This window comes from Petromyzon marinus, chromosome 29 (genome assembly GCF_048934315.1).
Source record: "Petromyzon marinus isolate PM22_M1 ecotype Great Lakes invasive population chromosome 29, UKy_Petmar_22M1.pri1.0, whole genome shotgun sequence".
Lineage (NCBI taxonomy): Eukaryota > Metazoa > Chordata > Hyperoartia > Petromyzontiformes > Petromyzontidae > Petromyzon > Petromyzon marinus.
In genome coordinates this window covers 11,214,616-11,232,867 of record NC_133695.1, presented here as the reverse complement: position 1 = coordinate 11,232,867, position 18,252 = coordinate 11,214,616, and the positions used below count along the sequence as shown (strand labels likewise).

Here is an 18,252-nt window from a genome sequence, read left to right as displayed (position 1 = left end):
GGGCGGAGCCAGGATTTCAGACCGGGGTGACATTCAACAAATGTTAATTTCAAGAATGATTAGAGAGTCAGGCTGTTGAACTAGACGCCATCGGTTGGCGACACACTCTGACAATGCAGTTGCACGGAGTCCGCCAGACCGAGTGTCGTACACTTATACGCAGAATGTCACCCCTGTCACCCCCCCTGGCTCCGCCCCTGGCCACTTGACTCTTAATACGAGCAAGTGAGATTTGGCAGGGCACACAATGGAAGGGATGATTGGCTACTGGTCAATACTGACAATGGCATGGCAGTCAAGGGAGGAACATTCCCCGAGAGGATGACCACCACATAGTTGCAGCAGTGAGATCAGCTCATGTGCAGGTGACTCGGCGATTGTTGCATTTTCAAGACCCATGTCCAATGGCAACAACTTGATGATTCCCGTTATGTAGATCTCTAATTTGTTGGGATATTTCTGGAATCGAAGTTCATGTCCACGAAATCCCTTTAAAATTCCAAGTATTGTTAATTTGTTGACACTACTGTAATCTAAACTAAACTTTTTATTTTACCAGATAAGGCCCACTGAGGTATGTAGTTTTTTTTTCACAAGCGACCTGGCCACAAATGATAGCTCAACGAAGTGGCTCAACATGTGGAAACCGGAGGACCCGGAGAAAAATCCACACGATCACGGGGAGAGAGATAAGCAAACTCCAAAAACACAAGCGTCAGGGTCGGGATCAAACCCACGACATCATGCATACCAGGCGAGGGAGATAACATCTCGCTACCATGGCACCATCATAAATAATCATCCTATGTGTAAGCCCATAAATCTTGGGGCAAGCGCTGCGATTCAAGTCCTTGCACCCAGCTTGTGGACTGCCACTGTGTGGATTTTCTGTTTTGGTTACATCTCTTCACTCTCTCCACTCTGGTGTTTTAAGTGATCATTAAATGTCCCAGGGGTGAAGTTTGTCATTGAAAAGATATCGTTTCTGTTTTACAGAGGAGGGGAGGCACTTGTTATCACTGTGTTAAGATTCCGATTTGGACAACCTTTTAACCATACTAATTATGTTAATGAGCTGCTCAGTTTGTATATTTTGTTGTCCAGCTATTAACTAAAATACTGGGATTGGAAAGTTCAGTCTAGCTCAGGGAGCGACAGTCAAACTAACAATAAGAGCCATTTTTTCGTCGAAATCATTTTTTCAATGCTTGGTGAGTACGAGACGGTGGTCCTTAGTAAATAACGTCACCAAGTGACCCTTAAAGAGCCGCATGCGGCTTCGGAGCCACAGGTCTAGCTGGTGTGGTTACTTTAAACACTTCAGAAGGACGGAATGTAAACTCTAAACAGCGTTGTTGATGGCATTTGTAGTGTTAACTCACTGCAATATAACCCAGTGACCTGAGTCATATTCCCGGCCACTGCAAAACATCAGTGGCAAGTGAAATCGTTCATTGACCCCCACTGACCAGCATGGTGAAGTATGGTTAAGCAACCCCCCGTAACTGATATGGCAAGGGGAGGCCTTCATCCAACAGTGGGTTTGACAAAGGGCAGTAAAGTACACTTACTTTAATAAAGGGTTACTTATTTGGCAATAATTTACATTCCTTTGGCAATCTGTGTTGGTCTTGGGGGTTGTTGGTCATGTTTCACCACGCTGGTCCGTGTGGCTTTCTGGAGGGTGGGGTGGGAGGGAGCTGGAGAGGGGGGACCCCATGAGCCGTTCAGGCATCACTTGGCAATGGCGTTAGCCCTGGCCAGGAATCAAACTCAGCTCGCCAGGGGATCAGAGTGCAGTGTGCCAAGCACTGTGCAGGTACTACCGTTTCGCCACATTGTGCATTTCCACGGTTGGTTACGTGCGTTGTGAGAGAAGTTCAACGTACGTGCGTACCAGTGTCCCATGTCAAGATGCGTGCTGGGAATATCCAGTCTCAAGTTGGAGTGCTGAAGCAACGAAATTCCACGTTTTAATGGCACGAATTCGCCTCGCCAAGAGTCCAGCCGTTTATTAAATTTCCAACAAGGGGAGGGGGGGCACCAGGTGGTGGTTTTTTGGTTGATGGCACTGCCGTTGACCCAGGATGCTTTGTTGAACTACAGGAATGGGGCCTGATTCATGTATCCATTGAAAATGCTTTTCTGCCACTTTTTTCGTCGTAAATTATACGGGATTTGCCTATTACTTGTGTAGTGGGTTCCTACAGAGGCGCACACTCCAACTTGGAGGCAACACGTTTATTCTTAATACAATGGGGTAACCATATAACCACTTGACGGGATAATGATATAGGGTGGTAACCACCACGGTTAGCTACGTAACCACTCAACGGGATAACTATATACTCAGACCAGGTCGGCTAACTCCCTGCCTGGTCCACGGTGACGTGCGTGAAGCCCGAAGACGAAGAGACAAACAGCCAAGATCGCTCTCGGGACTCGGCCTTTATGGGCTGCGGTGTGGCTAGGCTCCGCCCTTGGCCACGCCCCCTTCCAGATCCTTCTCGGAGGCTCTGGGCCCACATCACGTGTCCCTCTCACTTCCTCTTTGGCCCTCGTTCCTACCTCATCCGGTCACATGCCTTTTCGGGTTCACCCAGACTACCATGTCCCCACCCGACCTCTATCTCGCTGTCACCCGAACTATGCCCCCTAGGGGCCCTTCCGTTCTGTACTCATCCTGGTGCTAGAGAGAGACTCCACACCTACAGTTCCGCCCTTCTCTCGGCACTGGCGCTACACCACAGAGACACTGTACACGCCGCTACACTTGCACAGCATGTTTATCCCACAAACACACGAATCACACGCTGTGACCTGAGCGAGAGGACTGCCGATTTACTAAAGCACGAAAGTGTATCTGCGACGTGAAATAAAGCAGGGATATTGCCAAAATATTTTCTTTTTTAATCAGCATTTCCCAAAATGTAGGTCACGACCAACGTGAGGGGGAGGTCACCAAAGGGTTTCTTGATCGGGTTGCGCTGCCACCGAAAAAAAATCAATGAGCCATCGTCGTTATCTTTCTGGGTTCCCGTTACACTCGCTCACTTCCTCCCGTACTCCCCCCCCCCCTCGTTCTCGCAACCCACCTGCTCCCGCCGCCACCGCTTCACCCCAACCCCATTCTTGAATCCTCTACACCGCTCTGATGAATGTTCGTGGGGTCAGCAAGCCATCGCAGATATGGAAATCGTGTGGAAGAGGGAAACGTCCTTTTGAACACCTGCGCTTAAAACAACAATCCTGTCTCACCTTTCATAATTTGTCATTTTTTTTGTGTTTTTTTGTTACGATGGTGATGATTACAAAATTATGGTCATCACGACGATCACAATTGTAGTCACCGTGATGATCACCACAATTTTTTGGTCATCATCATGATCATCGGAACAAACGCAAGTGTGCACATTGCTAACGCACACGTGTGCATATTGGTTACACAGCGCCCGCTTTGATGGCACGATATTGTAGAAAGGTTGTGTTTCAACCTCGTTTAGTGGTCGTGTGCATTGCATGCGGGTGGCAGTCTGCATCGAGTGATATCGGTAATTTAGTAATGCGCATCGCTTGACCCCTTTTGGGTAAGGTTTTTAGCCTATTATAGAAAGTCCTAAAGTAATGCACACTTTTTTTCCCAGCATGTGGGACCTTGAGTAACCTGTTACTGCATGCCATTATTCATCGTTACAAATGATATGCTGATGATATGCACCGAGGTAGAATGCATCAAAAGTGACATGTAATTTTCTGAGAAGAAGTACCTTGGATTTTTTTTATTCGTGGCTTAAAATGTACAGATTTTTAAATGGTGTTTAAGGTGTTGAGTCGGCACTTTATACCACAGTACATTTGTAACAGAAAAAAAATGAGTGAATTCAAATGAAATGCCTTACACAAGGGTTGCATCAAAAAACGAATGATGTATTTTCATAGCTTCATTTCAATTATCGCTGTGTTGGTTTTGTGTAACTCCTGCACTTTTTAGGTTCAGGCTGAGCTTTTAAGTTTAGTTTTGCACAACACGTTAAACGCAGTGACGAGAAGTTGCGCGCAAATTTAGCTTCAGGCTTGTTTAACTTCGAGCATACTTCAGGAACTTGTACCCACACTGTGCCCGTTCTGTGGGGGTTATTTGACGATACTTCACCGTGCTGGTCAGGGTTGGTTTGTGAACGTGGTGTGGATAGGTGTTTTTCGTGTACATTTTTTTCGATACATTTTTGCTGCAATGCCTTGTGCTGACAACTCAGTCCTGAAACTCTAACGATATTCTGTATATATATTGTAGGCATTCGCAACCAATATCCATAATACAGGTTTTTTTGGGTTAGATCCCGTAAATTTATACAGTGAGGGAAAAAGTATTTGATCCCCTGCTGATTTTGTACGTTTGCCTGCTGACAAAGAAATGATCAGTCTATAATTTTAATGGTAGGTTTATTCGAACAGTGGGAGTCAGAATAACAACAACAAAATCCAGAAAAACGCATGTCAAAAATGTTATAAATTGATTTGCATTTTAATGAGGGAAATAAGTATTTGACCCCTCTGCAAAACATGACTTAGTACTTGGTGGAAAACCCTTGTTGGCAATCACAGAGGTCAGACGTTTTTTGTAGTTGGCCACCAGGTTTGCACACATCTCCGGAGGGATTTTATCCCACTCCTCTTTGCAGATCTTCTCCCAAGTCATTAAGGTTTCGAGGCTGACGTTTGGCAACTCAAACCTGCAGCTCCCTCCACAGTTTTTCTATGGGATTAAGGTCTGAAGACTGGCCGTGTGTTTTGGGTCATTGTCATGCTGGAATACCCATCCACGACCCATTTTCAATGCCTTGGCTGAGGGAAGGATGTTCTCACCCAAGATTTGACGGTGCATGGCCCCGTCCATCGTCCCTTTGATGCGGTGAAGTTGTCCTGTCCCCTTAGCAGAAAAACACCCCCAAAGCTTAATGTGTCCACCTCCATGTTTGACGGTGGGGATGGTGTTCTTAGGGTCATAGGCAGCATTCCTCCTCCAAACATGGCGAGTTGAGTTGATGCCAAAGAGCTCCATTTTGGTCTCATCTGACCACAACACTTTCACCCGTCGTCCTCTGGATCATTCAGATGTTCATTGGCAAACTTCAGACGGGCATGTATATGTGCTTTCTTGAGCAGGGGGACCTTGCGGGCGCTGCAGTATTTCAGTCCTTCACGGCGTAGTGTGTTACCAATTATTTTCTTGGTGACTATGGTCCCAGCTGCCTTGAGATCATTGACAAGATCCTCCCGTGTAGTTCTTGGCTGATTCCTCACCGTTCTCATGACCATTGCAACTCCACGAGGTGAGATCTTGCATGGAGCCCCAGGCCGAGGGAGATTGACAGTTCGTTTGTGTTTCTTCCATTTGCGAATAATCGCACCAACTGTTGTCACCTTCTCACCAAGCTGCTTGGTAATGGTCTTGTAGCCCATTCCAGCCTTGTGTAGGTCTACAATCTTGTCCCTGACATTCTTGGAGAGCTCTTTGGTCTTGGCCATGGTGGAGAGTTTGGAATCTGATTGATTGATTGATTGCTTCTGTGGACAAGTGTCTTTTATACAGGTAACGAGCTGAGATTAGGAGCACACTCTTAAAGGGAGTGCTCCTAATCTCAGCTTGTTACCTGTATAAAAGACACCTGGGAGCCAGAAATCTTTCTGATTGAGAGGGGGTCAAATTCTTATTTCCCTCATTAAAATGCAAATCAATTTATAGCATTTTTGACGTGCATTTTTCTGGATTTTTTTGTTGTTTTTCTGTCTCTCACTGTTCAAATAAACCTACCATTGTAGACTGATAATTTCTTTGTCAGTGGGCAAACGTACAAAATCAGCAGAGGATCAAATACTTTTTCCCCTCACTGTAAATGCATCGATAAACCCAGCACCACCCGACACAGCCAATTAGTAAGGTTTGTCACGTAAACAGGACATGCCAATTTGTTACTAGTGTAATGTATCTCTCGGAGACACCGTATTATTTAGTTATATGTATATTTATTATGACTATAGTCCACCGACTCACTGTTAACTTAACGAGCAGCCGCGTGTGACTATATACACTTGGGTAACTTAGATTACTCTATTCTGAGACAACATAACTCTAGCCTTCCAAGACTACAAGGTGCCCACTCCAGGATGATGAACACGACTCGCTGCCAGGTGACGACGGCGACGACAGTTCCCCCACAACAGCAGCCCAGAGCCCCGGTTCACGCCGGCTTTTATCCCACTCATGACCCGGCCACGCCCCTATTCCCGAACCCTCTCTCACCGCACCTGGCCCTGTCTGTCTCTGCTGCCCTTATTATAATTTACAACCGTTAGTTCCCGTGCTTCCCCTCACGCGACCCTGTCAAAGCTTGTCGCATCAATCGTCATTCGCGACCACTTAGGTCCCACAATACCCTAACGTGACCCTGTCTGTTACCGTTACGTTAATTAGTAACCATGGCCACGGGGAGCCGTACTGTCCCTACATCACTCCGTACTGTCCTTACACTGGTAAAGCACACCGATTGTGCGTTGGAGAGCAAATCCACAACATTTACAATCTGAGTACGACGTTTTGCCAGTAGTTGCAACTAGCTTCATCAGGCGACAGCCAGATTTGTGGAGAAATCCTACTGTTTCGTTCCTTAAATAGAGGGATAGATGTGATGACATCACTTGTGAGCCCTTATTTCCCTTTTGCTTTGCAACTTAAACAAAACATATCTGTCCGGGATCCTGAGTTTTAGAATTAGACCATGCCTAATCCTGTGCCTTGTTGCCTCAGCTCCGTAAGTTTGCCAACACAAATGTGTGGGACATTCGACGCCTTTTTTATTGGACTGCCCCATGTCGAGGGTATAAATAATGATTTGTTTTATTTTATTTCTAACTATGTGACTTTTACCGAAAGAACCAAAGAGTAATGAAGCTACATTGTTCAAAATCACTTCTTCAAATACAGTAGCCGATGTTGCTGTAGATCAACAACTGTAATTTTACACTGAGGTGGTTGAGCCGGATGATTGCAGCAGGAGTAGTGGAGTGGTGAATCATCGCTGTGGCGATGCCTCCTCCTCCGCCTTCTTCGTATTTGTGAATTGGGCACTGAGTCGTTGTATGTTCCACGGTCTGTCTCGGGTGACCACAGTCGCACACAGGAGAGTTTGTTTTTATAACTGGTGCGTCAAGTATCCACATATGCTGCCATCGTTTGTGCAATGGGATGCGGTGAAGGGGTTGTGGCTCTTAAGCTTTGCGGAACAAACGAAGCCGGGGATCTTCTGCTTTGGGTCTTTCACGAGGTGTTTGCGACTTCTTGTGAGAACTCCCACCGACTTCCCAAGCATCATCAGGATCGCTAATAATGTGACGGTTAATCAATTGGGACTTCTACACACTGTCGAAACTTTTTCGACAAGAACATTTTATCAAACAAATTCTGCTCTAAAAAAAAAAGACAAAGGCCGTCCCTTCCGTAAATTTGTTGCAACATGTTCATTAACAGTACGGCATGTATACAGTAGTACATGAACTATATATCTGCCACTTAACCTCGAAGACTGCAGTACCCCTGTATGCAAGATCTTCATCTATAATGATACCAGAATGGAGAATACACTGATAAGTCTTGATGTGTATCCTAATCTGTGTTTTTAATAAAATCTGATTGGCCCGAATGGCTCTAAAAGTGCAACTCTATTGCAAACCAAGAGAAAATGTTGAACCCTTCCAAGTTGTCCACATTTTGGAGAGGCAACACAATAGCACACAGTGGGGATTCACAGTTTAATTTTAACTTTCGGCAATCGGAGATCGTACTGCACGGTGCCGCGTGCGAGCCAGTTGTATCACGTGATGTCGGTGATGCATTCCTTACGTTATTGTGAATTTTTATCGTAATATTCAAGGGGCTTCCTCATGAACATATTAATAACCATCTTCTTGGTTCTTTCGGTAAAGTCACGTAGAATGGAAATGAAATAATGAAATGAAATAATAAAATTCTCATGACGTTTCGGCCACAACACAAGTGGCCTTCTTCAGGTGAAGAAACACGTCTATCAAGAAGACGGAACTTGAATGAACGCCGTTAAGCAAGGAACTGTGTCTTTTGAAACTGTGTGGGCGGAGTTGAATTAGCATGTTACCAACCCCATCTCCGGAGCGGGGGAGGGACGGGGCTGGCAACACAAAACAGGGACCGTTTCTTTTGAAACGGAGAATTTTTATTATTTATTATTTCATTTCATTTTTTTATTTCCATTCTACGTGACTTTACCGAAAGAACCAAGAAGATTAATCCCTGCAGTCACGAAAGCTTTACATCGAAAAATGTTAATAACCACTATAGTTTAGTGTTTTTGTGTAAAAAAAACTACCTAAGGTCTTTTGTTTGTAGGTATGTTGAACTTATTTTAACGTGCGTCGCCAACAGTGCTAATCAAAGGTGTGGTTGAAGGACAACAAACTCAACAACAAAAAATCCAAGTTAGCAAATACACTAACATAGAGTGGTTATTAATATTTGCCACCTTGGCCAAGATAGCAAATCTGCAGTTGGTTGGGTGGCACCTCAGGGGACTAGGACCCAGAGAAAAATCTATCCAACCACGGGAGAGAGAGACGTGCAAACTCCAAATATACAGGTGTCAGGGTCGGGATTGAATCCACGACATCCTGTATACCAGGCGAGGTAGTTAACATCTCACCGTTTTCGCAATTAAACCAGGTCCTCAGGTGTAGCCAGTTGATGTCCGTCCAGTGTCTGCACACACCTAAAAAAGATCACGTGTCCGGGTTGGCCTGGTTTACATGAGGGACGCAGTTTACAAACGCATCACCGTGCGAATAACATTCCCACACTTCTGACGGTCTGGTAACTGACACAGTTTGTGAACAGTGCTTCATATTTCTGTCATACATCTATGGTGGTCGGATTGAGATTGAATGTACCATTCAATTCTTAAAATGGCAAGACTATATTTGTGGTTTCAATTACATCAGTATATTGTTAGTCGAGAGAGAGGCGTGCAGAATTTTACTGCACTTCAAATCATCATTGGAGTGTTTTTTTTTACACGTGCCTTCAGTGCAGGCCAATATGTACGTACCATGTGTATGAGTCACTATTAAGGAGAATTGGTGACTATCAACATGGGTTAAATTACTAGTACGCTCGGCAGTTCCTGGAACTCGTGGCTCGGACGGTGGTAGTTGAACCTTATGGCGGGACCCCAGTGTCCCGAATAAAGTCAAAATCGTAATTAATTAATTTATTTTTGGCGTCTCCGTCCCACCGCGCACATCAACGCCGCGACCCGCCAGAAGTCCATCCTGTCGTTCTTCACCAAGCACCCGTCGTTGCCAAAATTGCCGTAGTCATTAACGAAACTTTGCAACTTTTGGTTAGCGCATCGTGTAGAGTTCGTCGAGAGGAATAGATTTCCGTATCGTTCGCCTTCAACGGACATAAAATGACGTCGCAACGCAGTTCATGCGAGAGTCTCGGGGGCTTATGGGACCCCGGGGTCCCGCCATAAGGTTCTGTTGGCATCTACCCCTGCTGGCACGAGCTGTTGACGAGCACGACCGAATCGAACACTGTGCCTGGACATGTGTGCCGGCTCTAGGCTTGCCGTGCACGACACGATACGGGATTAGCAACAGAAAAAAAGTCAAAACGCTCAGTTAACATAGTTAACATCTCGCCGCGGTGGCGAGATTTTAACTAACTTCGCCTGGTATGGAGGAGGTCGTGGGTTCGATCCTGACCCTGACGCCTGTATATTTCAAGTTTGCATGTTATCTCAACCTTGGCCGTGTAGATTTTTCTACGGGTCCGCCGTTTTTTTCCCTCCACATTTAGAATGGACATCACGCGTTTTAGAGTGTTTAGCTGCTCTAAATTTCCACGTGATAATAAGCCACTTCGAAGGGCTATCATTGTTGATGGCCAGGTCACTTCTGAAAAGGGAGCTACGTAGCTCAGCGGGCTTTACCTGGTAAAATAAAAATAGTTAAGTTTAATATATTTATCTAAGCGGCAACGTATCGGGCAGTGGCCCTTCTTCATAACCTTTGCCCCAAACCTTGCCAATTCCATATTGGATTTCGAGGCAGTGTTGTTGACGAGTGTGTTGTGGTTTTTTGTTGTTGTTAATTGTACTTTTGCGCACCACTGCCGATGCAGCATTGTCAGATTGCAATATTACATTTCTCGATATGACGGCAGTCACAATATCAGTTTACCTTAGCCTTGTAATTACATTTCACCTGTTTATCGTCTTGTTTTTTTTTTGCTTTGATGTACAGTACCGTCTGTTCTCATATATACGCAAATCGGATATAATGCGATGAATGTATGAGGGAATACATTGTTTATAATGCGGATGGCAATTGGATATAATGGGATTGAGTGAATGAAACTATGTCACGCGAGCAGGAATAAGCATTTGTAAGGCTGCGTCAGCATAGGATTGCGCAAGGCGGGATGCTTCTAGATGCTACCCACGCGCCTCGGTCTTTGTTCAGTCTGCATACGCATCTCATGTGTCAACGACGACTGTGCTTTGCCCTATAATTCTTTATGATTTATTTCACGCGACTTTTCCATAGCGCGGCATTCCTCAGGAACGTAACCACTATTACCGCCACGCTATATGAGAACAGAGTGTACTTCGCAAATGCACGGGTCGAATACAAGATTACTTCATAGTTGTTCAACCGCATTTCACTAAACATGAGCCTGCCCGCCTTAAGTCTCATTGTGACATTACGACCCGCATTGCCTTTACTGCACGTTCTGTCAGAAAATCATGAATTCATCAGAAAAGTATTTTCAAGCACATACTTTAATTATTATAGTGAACTTTAATTATTGTTATTTGGGAAACGTGTTGTCGGAACGTGAAATATTGAAGCAACGGTAACCAGTATACGACGATATTGCGTGGTTCAAATTGTCGTGAATCATATGAAGATGCCATTTTTCTTTAGTTCTGTTACTTGGTAATGTATTGTTGTGTTGTGTAACTGACAGCATGTGTGTTGCAAGAGTTACAGATTCTAAAGTTTGCATGGATTCGAAGGCCTATGGCGGTGAACTGCGGTTAGCTAGCTTTCTCGTCACGCTGGAATTACAGTATAGCAAAGCACAACAAACAATGCGATAAAACTTTTAAATAAAATTCACAATAATGTACAAAGATTGCAAACAAGAGGGAGCCATTCGGTCCGTCTGGCTCTGTCACTTGCGAGCAGCGGGATGGAATCTCATCGAGACGTTTCTTGGAGAGACCCAATTAATCATCTTTCACAATGGGTAAACGAACATCATGATAAATCATATCTTGAAAACCTGATACCAGCATTATATCGTGAAAAATGGTCGTGCGGCAAGCCACCGACTGTTATCAGTTATTGTGTGGTAGCACGAACGACCACAGGGACTAAGTTATGCACTTCAGCGTGCGTAGTGCATCATGTAACCTAGGACGACAGGTGCAGGTATTGTTTGATGCTTTCACATCCTACTGAAACTAGCTTCTAGCAGGGTCCAGTAAATTGAAACCTGTTACAGTACTAGCGGAGAGCTCCGGGCAGGATAAATTGAAACCTATCTATCGAGCAGGTGAGATGTAAAGAATCATATACCAGCATGGTGCCTTTTATGTGATAGAATACTCATACCATTCTGGACGTGGTATAGGATGAGGTTTGCTTTCATGGTGATCAGATTTTCTAATCTTTTAAGCTCAGTTTTGGAATTTATTTAATATTTTTGCCGCACCGACGTTTAGCACGGTTGGCTACATGTGGTGCGAAAGGAGTTCAGCATACATACAATACAATGTGAAATATAAGTTCACGCCATGCACTGGCCATTTTTGGCAGAAAAAACGCAAGTAGACCTGATGTCATGAAAGTGACATCAGTTTCAAGGTGATGTCACGATTTTAGATTAATATGAGAAAAAAAATGTGCGTTTGATGGTAGCAGCTTTCGATGGAAAATCAGCGCAAATGCAATGCCAGTGTTGAAAGCTTCTCTCATTGCAGGGGTCAGCAAGGTGCATTTCAGTGCCCCATGCGCGAGTGTGCGATGAGCACGTACGCATCCTCCTGATGTGTCTGCGTCTAGAGAGAGTCTCTTGAGGGCAGGCTGCACCGTGCAGTGCCCTGTGGTAGCACCGCTTCCACTGTTACACACAGTACACGGCCGAGAGGCGCGGGCCTCTCGGCCGTGAAGCTGGCGAGGAGTCCCGTGCCGGCGTTCTCGCCGTCCGTGCACAGCAGCAGCGGCAGCTGCGCGGGCCCCGTCGAGTGCACGCTGCCGGGCGGCGCCGCGCCGCAGCAGCGCGCCAGCCGCGGCGCCGCCGCCGTGCCGCCGTCGTATCTCGCGGGCTGTTGATGAGCACTACGGGCAGGGCAGGCGGCGGCGGTCGAGGCGTCTCCTCTGGGCCGCCTGCTGGCCCCCAGTAGCCGTAAGGGTCGGGAATTTCCACGGCATCGAAGCCAGCCGCCTTGGCCGCCTCGCACCGAGCCGAGATGTCGGCCTCCCCCTCCGTGAATCATTGCATTTTTTTCAAATTAACCCAAAAAATGTGTCAATTACACTTTTTTTAATACACTGTGATCTATGGTATAACGCCTCCACTAACTCTGTACTGTAGGTGCCTCTAGTGACTGGAGGGTGACACGGCACACAGAGAGAGAGGTGCACTGTAGGTGCCTCTAGTGCCTCATAGGCGCTGCTACTGCTGCTGCTGACCACAGCACTTGCCCCTGCAGTTCGTTCGGGGCTACACGCGGCTTGAGGCTTGAGGCTTGAGGCCTGCAGCTTGAGGCCCTGAGGCTTGAGGCTTGAGGCCTGCGGCTTGAGGCCCGAGGCCTGCGGCTTGAGGCCCGAGGCCTGCGGCTTGAGGCCCTGAGACTTGAGGCCTGCTGCTTGAGGCCCTGAGGCTTGAGGCCTGAGGCTTGCTGCTTGAGGCTTGAGGCCTGAGGCTTGAGGCCTGCTGCTTGAGGCCTGAGGCTTGAGGCCCTGCTGCTTGAGGCTTGCTGCGTGAGGCCTTCGGCTTGAGGCCTGTGGCCTGAGGCTTGAGGCCTGCGGCCTGAGGCTTGAGGCCCTGCTGCTTGAGGCCTGCGGCCTGAGGCTTGAGGCCTGCGGCCTGAGGCTTGAGGCCTGCGGCCTGAGGCTTGAGGCCTGCTGCTTGAGGCCCTGCGGCCTGAGGGCCTTCCTTCTGACTTGTCGCGATATCGTCTCTCCAGGAGTGCCTTGAAAATGGTTGTTGTGTGTGCTGCAGGTTGTTGTAGTGAAGATGGTTGCTCTGTGTGCTGCAGCTTGTTGTAGTGAAGATGGTTTCTCTGTGTGGTGCAGGTTGTTGTAGTGAAGATGGTTGCTCTGTGTGGTGCAGCTTGTTGTAGTGAAGATGGTTGCTGTGTGTGGTGCAGGTTGTTGTAGTGAAGATGGTTGCTGAGAGTGTGCGAGGCTGTGACACACTGTGTGTGTGTGAGTGTGTGCGAGGCTGTGACGGGTGGGTGGGTGGGTGAGTGAGTGGGTGGGTGAGTGAGTGGGTGAGTGAGTGAGTGGGTGAGTGAGTGAGTGGGTGAGTGAGTGAGCGGGTGAGTGAGTGGGTGAGTGATGGACTCGTCCATCTGAACAAACTGCCAAATCGCTCTCCGTGGTGCTAACGTTAAAAAAACCGCCACTTTTTTCAAATTTTCTTGTTGTGGTTTTCACATCTGATGATGATTGCTTGTGTTGCAGTCGAAACGTCGTGAGAATTTTATTGTTTTATATATTTATAATTTTATTGGTTCCCTTCTACGTGACTTTACCGAAAGAACCAAGAATATATTGCAATTGGTATTAAAAAAATTGGTTGGCATGCCCTGTAACCTCATACTTCCTCTCATTTTTGTTTGCGTTTTGAGTCCCAACCTACAGGGCATAGTGTGGTCTGCCACCAGCATCAGAATCTTTATTTAAACCTCAGGAGGAGTAATCCGATGAGCTATGAAGCTCTTTTTCACAGACGTCCCAGTATGGGCACGGGGTCAGCGAGTTACAGCAGCAAACAATACGCAAAAAAAACCGCACGGTCGGAGAGCAAAATAGAAAAAAAAATGGTAAGCAAGTCACTAAAAATAAGTTAAAATAAATGTATACGTCTGATTCATCAAACTTGCGCAAGGCAGCAAAAACAACAAGACAGTCCCAGACCACGCCCCAAGGTAACGCCACGCAGCAGAGTGGCCCCTCAATAAAACGGCACCTTAACATTGAACAATCGATACACGGCGAGTAAGGATCAAAGTCACGAATCACGTTTGCAAATACGGCTGCTGTATCCCGCACTCGTCTCCTGTGTCACCCTCGAGATGCCACTCCTTCGGTGCGCTGAGCAACCCGCAGTATAAAAATAGCACACCGGTTGCCAGGCTGTGCCACCGTGGGGGCCTTTAGCACCGGTTCAGATTCCTCCCCATCCCACTGCTCGGACTGCAGCTGCTTGCTTATCATTGCGCAATCACGTCCGTTCCAAGAGCGCTGTTCTGAGCCAGCCTGCATCGGTCTGAGACGTCAGATCCTACATGACGGAACTGCGTCAAAGAATACGCGCGCTCGTTGCAACAGCGTGAAGAATTGGTCATTGATAATGATTAGACATTTTAAAGAACGCGCTTTCTTATCGACGCATCAACCGCCACGCAGGTAGGCTGCCTGTTGCCATTCTTGACGAGGTGGTGCTCGAAGACCTTTGACTGTAGAAAACGTATTTCCTCAAGCAATAACGATAATGGCACGCTCTTGATGGCGGTGATGTGGAATGAGGCGCGTGGTTATGTGCCGCGTCAAGCTTGAGAAGTGGTCATGGCAAATGCCTTCGATGCCGGCACAACTCAATCATTGATTCTTTCATCCCACCCAGACTTACAACATGTTCTGTGGTTGTAATAGTCTAACGGGGGATACTTACCCTTAGGGAAACCGTGCAAATTTATGAAAGGGGCTTCCAAAGCTTGGTGGTAAAACAAAACCAAGCGCCAAAGCGACCCACATTGCCAGCTTCAGGCGATGACGTAAGTCAATCGCTGTGATATTGATGACGTCAGTCAATCGCTGTGATATAGATGACGTCAGTCAATCGCTGTGATATTGATGACGTCAGTCAATCGCTGTGATATTGATGACGTCAGTCAATCGCTGTGATATTGATGACGTCAGTCAAGCGATGTGATATTGATGACGTCAGCCAATCGCTGTGATATTGATGACGTCAGTCAATCGATGTGATATTGATGACGTCAGTCAATCGCTGTGATATAGATGACGTCAGTCAATCGCTGTGATTTTGATGACGTCAGTCAATTACTGTGATTTTGATGACGTCAGTCAATCGCTGTGATATTGATGACGTCAGTCAATCGCTGTTATATTGATGACGTCAGTCAATCGCTGTGATATTGATGACGTCAGTCAATCGATGTGATGTTGATGACGTCAGTCAATCGATGTGATGTTGATGACGTCAGTAAATCGATGTGATATTGATGACGTCAGCCAATCGCTGTGATATAGATGCCATCAGTCAATCGCTGTGATATTGATGACGTCAGTCAATCGCTGTGATATTGATGACGTCAGTCAACCGATGTGATATTGATGACACGCCTTTATTCGGTGACAGCCAAAGCATGGATGGCAGAGATCCACACCAGACATAATGGGCGCTAGAGATGTAAGAATGTTTTTTTTGGTCGGGACATGGAAAGCACCGATCGTTGCGGTTGGAGTTCCAACAGGTTCAGGTTGCATTACTCCACAGCAGCAGTGGAGCAAAGCAACCTGAACAAAAAAAAAACAATACGACACGTGATGTCATGTCATTGTCGTGTTCCCCTGATTTATTACGTTCGAGGGCATACGTACATTGGAAAGGGTGTCGCAGAAACCGTGCGTATGCATGATTTTTCTTCCTTGTTTAAGTAAAGAACTTTGAATTAAACACTCACTTGAAAGGCCCTACAGTGGGTTTGATGTTCAGCCCGCATACACACGAGGGAATATGAAAACAATTAATTTTGGGTTTGAGTTCCTCCCTTGTCAGGAAGTTTTATACTTGTCCACTGCAAATAATCGTACCGGTTCAGCTGAAGGAAATATCCACCTCGGTCATTTCTCTCCCTGCGTATGCATCGCTCACTGTGTGCGCTCAACTGGTCAAGAGGCAGCAGCAGGCCAACGCTGAGAGATTCGGGACGGCACAGCCCTGTCCCATTATTGTTGGGGGTGTCTTTGCTTCCCCGTAATTTGCTTTGCAAATTTGGTACAGTGACCGACGATTGGGGTCGCGCGACATCCTCAAACCGTTTGTGCTGCGACGATTCATCCTGCTGCCCCTTCTCTTAAGTAGAATGTGAGAATGAGTTACATTTATCTAAATATAACCCGCGGTTGGAAAACATGAATTTTTTAAAAATCTCAAATTATAAACACTGAGATCTGCTTCTATAGCTGCTCTTTATTTTGGCAAAGTATTTTTTGGAAATTTGATACTCGGCCCATCCCACCCCCAGTGCGTGTAATGTACATTTGCTTAATGCACAAGTGTGACCAGGGGAAATACACTAGGGCATTTACTTTTCCTCGAAAATGTATCACTCCTTAACAAACGGTCAACTTGAGGATAACGATTACAATCAGCTCTTTCACGCGTGCGTGTATCTTTTGTATTTGAGGAGTGTTGGTGTAATAGTGTAATAGTTCATGTACCGTGATACCCATGGCACCTGGGTCTGTCCCGTGACCTTCTGCAAGCAGGCCATCAACACTTCCCGTGGCCTTAGGTTCGATTCCTGGCCACGTCTAAAAGCAGCGGTAATGGAAGTCTTACTGTGCCTCCCTAAGTTTGACTCAGCCTTAAATTAGCCTTAAATCAGTACCCAGTGTGAATTGGAAACGTCAGAATTGGGCATATAAAGGCAGCCAGCCGGGTGTGCTGTTGGCCACGCAATGGAATCATGTGCTGCATCGGCTTTAAGATCCGCTGGATAACACCACTTGCCCCAACAGTCTGTTGAAGGCTATATGGGGATCTGTACCTTTGTCTTTTTGTACTCGTGTGTGCCTTTTTTTGCGTACATTGTGATGTGCGAGGAGGCAAAGAAATTTGGGGGGTATGTCTCAACAATAACCGTGCCAGTTTAGCAGAAGGAAGTGAAGTTTGCCAGTCACTTCCTGTCCTTGCGTTCATCATACATTGCACAGCGCGCACAGTGATAAAGGTTTGTATTGTACGCGTACGCAAGAGCAGCCATGAGCATCCATACCCGGCCCTGGTATTTTTCTGAGCTTGGTTGAACAATGTTTTCCGCTTCATTGCGATGTCTGTGTTCCAATAGAACAAAGCGAGGCTTTCTGAATGGTACATACAGGGCGTCTGGAAAGTTTCCGTGGAATATCTTATGCTGATCGGCAGAAGGGGAAACAGTGGAACGAGTGTTGAGCAACAATGTACCATTAATTAATCTGACAACCTGAGTCTTACTCCCGGCTCTGGCTAACGTCAGTGACAAAGTAGTCTTTATTAAACCAATCGTAACCTGCGTTGACTAGTTCGTTGAAGGACGGTCAAGCTCACGTCGGCTGGTAATGAATGGTGCGCCGTAGTAACCACCGCGTGTCGCTCGGCATCACCACCACCACCACGAGGCAGCCTTCAGGGAAACGCCAAACTCTAAAAGCCCCCACGTGGTTATTTCCCTCCCGAGCACCGCCCTGGCCAATGCTGCGCAAGCCCCCACCTGCTTCTTACAATTCAACTGCGCGGAAAAATGACGGGAATCATTCCTCCCCCACCCCACCCCCTGCTTGGCATCGCCCATGTTTTGAATTGCTCATCGAAGAGAGTTTCGGAATCTTTTCGCGTCTGCGAGTGAGCGGAGAAATCACCTTCATCTACATTCGTGCCCAAACGTGTGTGTTTCTGCCGATTTTTTTTTTGGCAATGTAAGTCTGCTGTTGAAAACCTGCGAAAACGGCTGTGGAAAGCTCGCAAGACTGGTCCGTATTTTGAATAGTCGAGAAGCTGAATGCGTCCTGGACGTATGTATGCATTTTTTGTGTCTTTGTATGGGGGGCGGTGGTGTAGCGGTTAGCGCCCTGCGCTGCGAAACCAGCGAACAGAGTTCGAATCCCGCTCACGGCCAACACCAGTGACGATTATCT

The 18,252-nt window shown here is 46.6% G+C and overlaps 1 protein-coding gene across 4 annotated transcripts in view; it reads left to right on the top strand.

Moving 5' to 3' along the window:
- Positions 1-18,252, top strand: part of LPGAT1 (lysophosphatidylglycerol acyltransferase 1) — a 107,931-nt gene that overhangs the window by 42,629 nt on the left and 47,050 nt on the right. The window contains exon 1 of one of the 4 annotated variants that reach the window (XM_032962620.2): positions 15,576-18,129. The exons of the other annotated variants lie outside the window; for them this stretch is intronic. The gene's annotated coding sequence lies outside the window, so the exon portion shown is untranslated. Of the gene's footprint in view, positions 1-15,575; positions 18,130-18,252 lie in introns of those variants that run through there. 4 annotated transcript variants of the gene reach the window in all.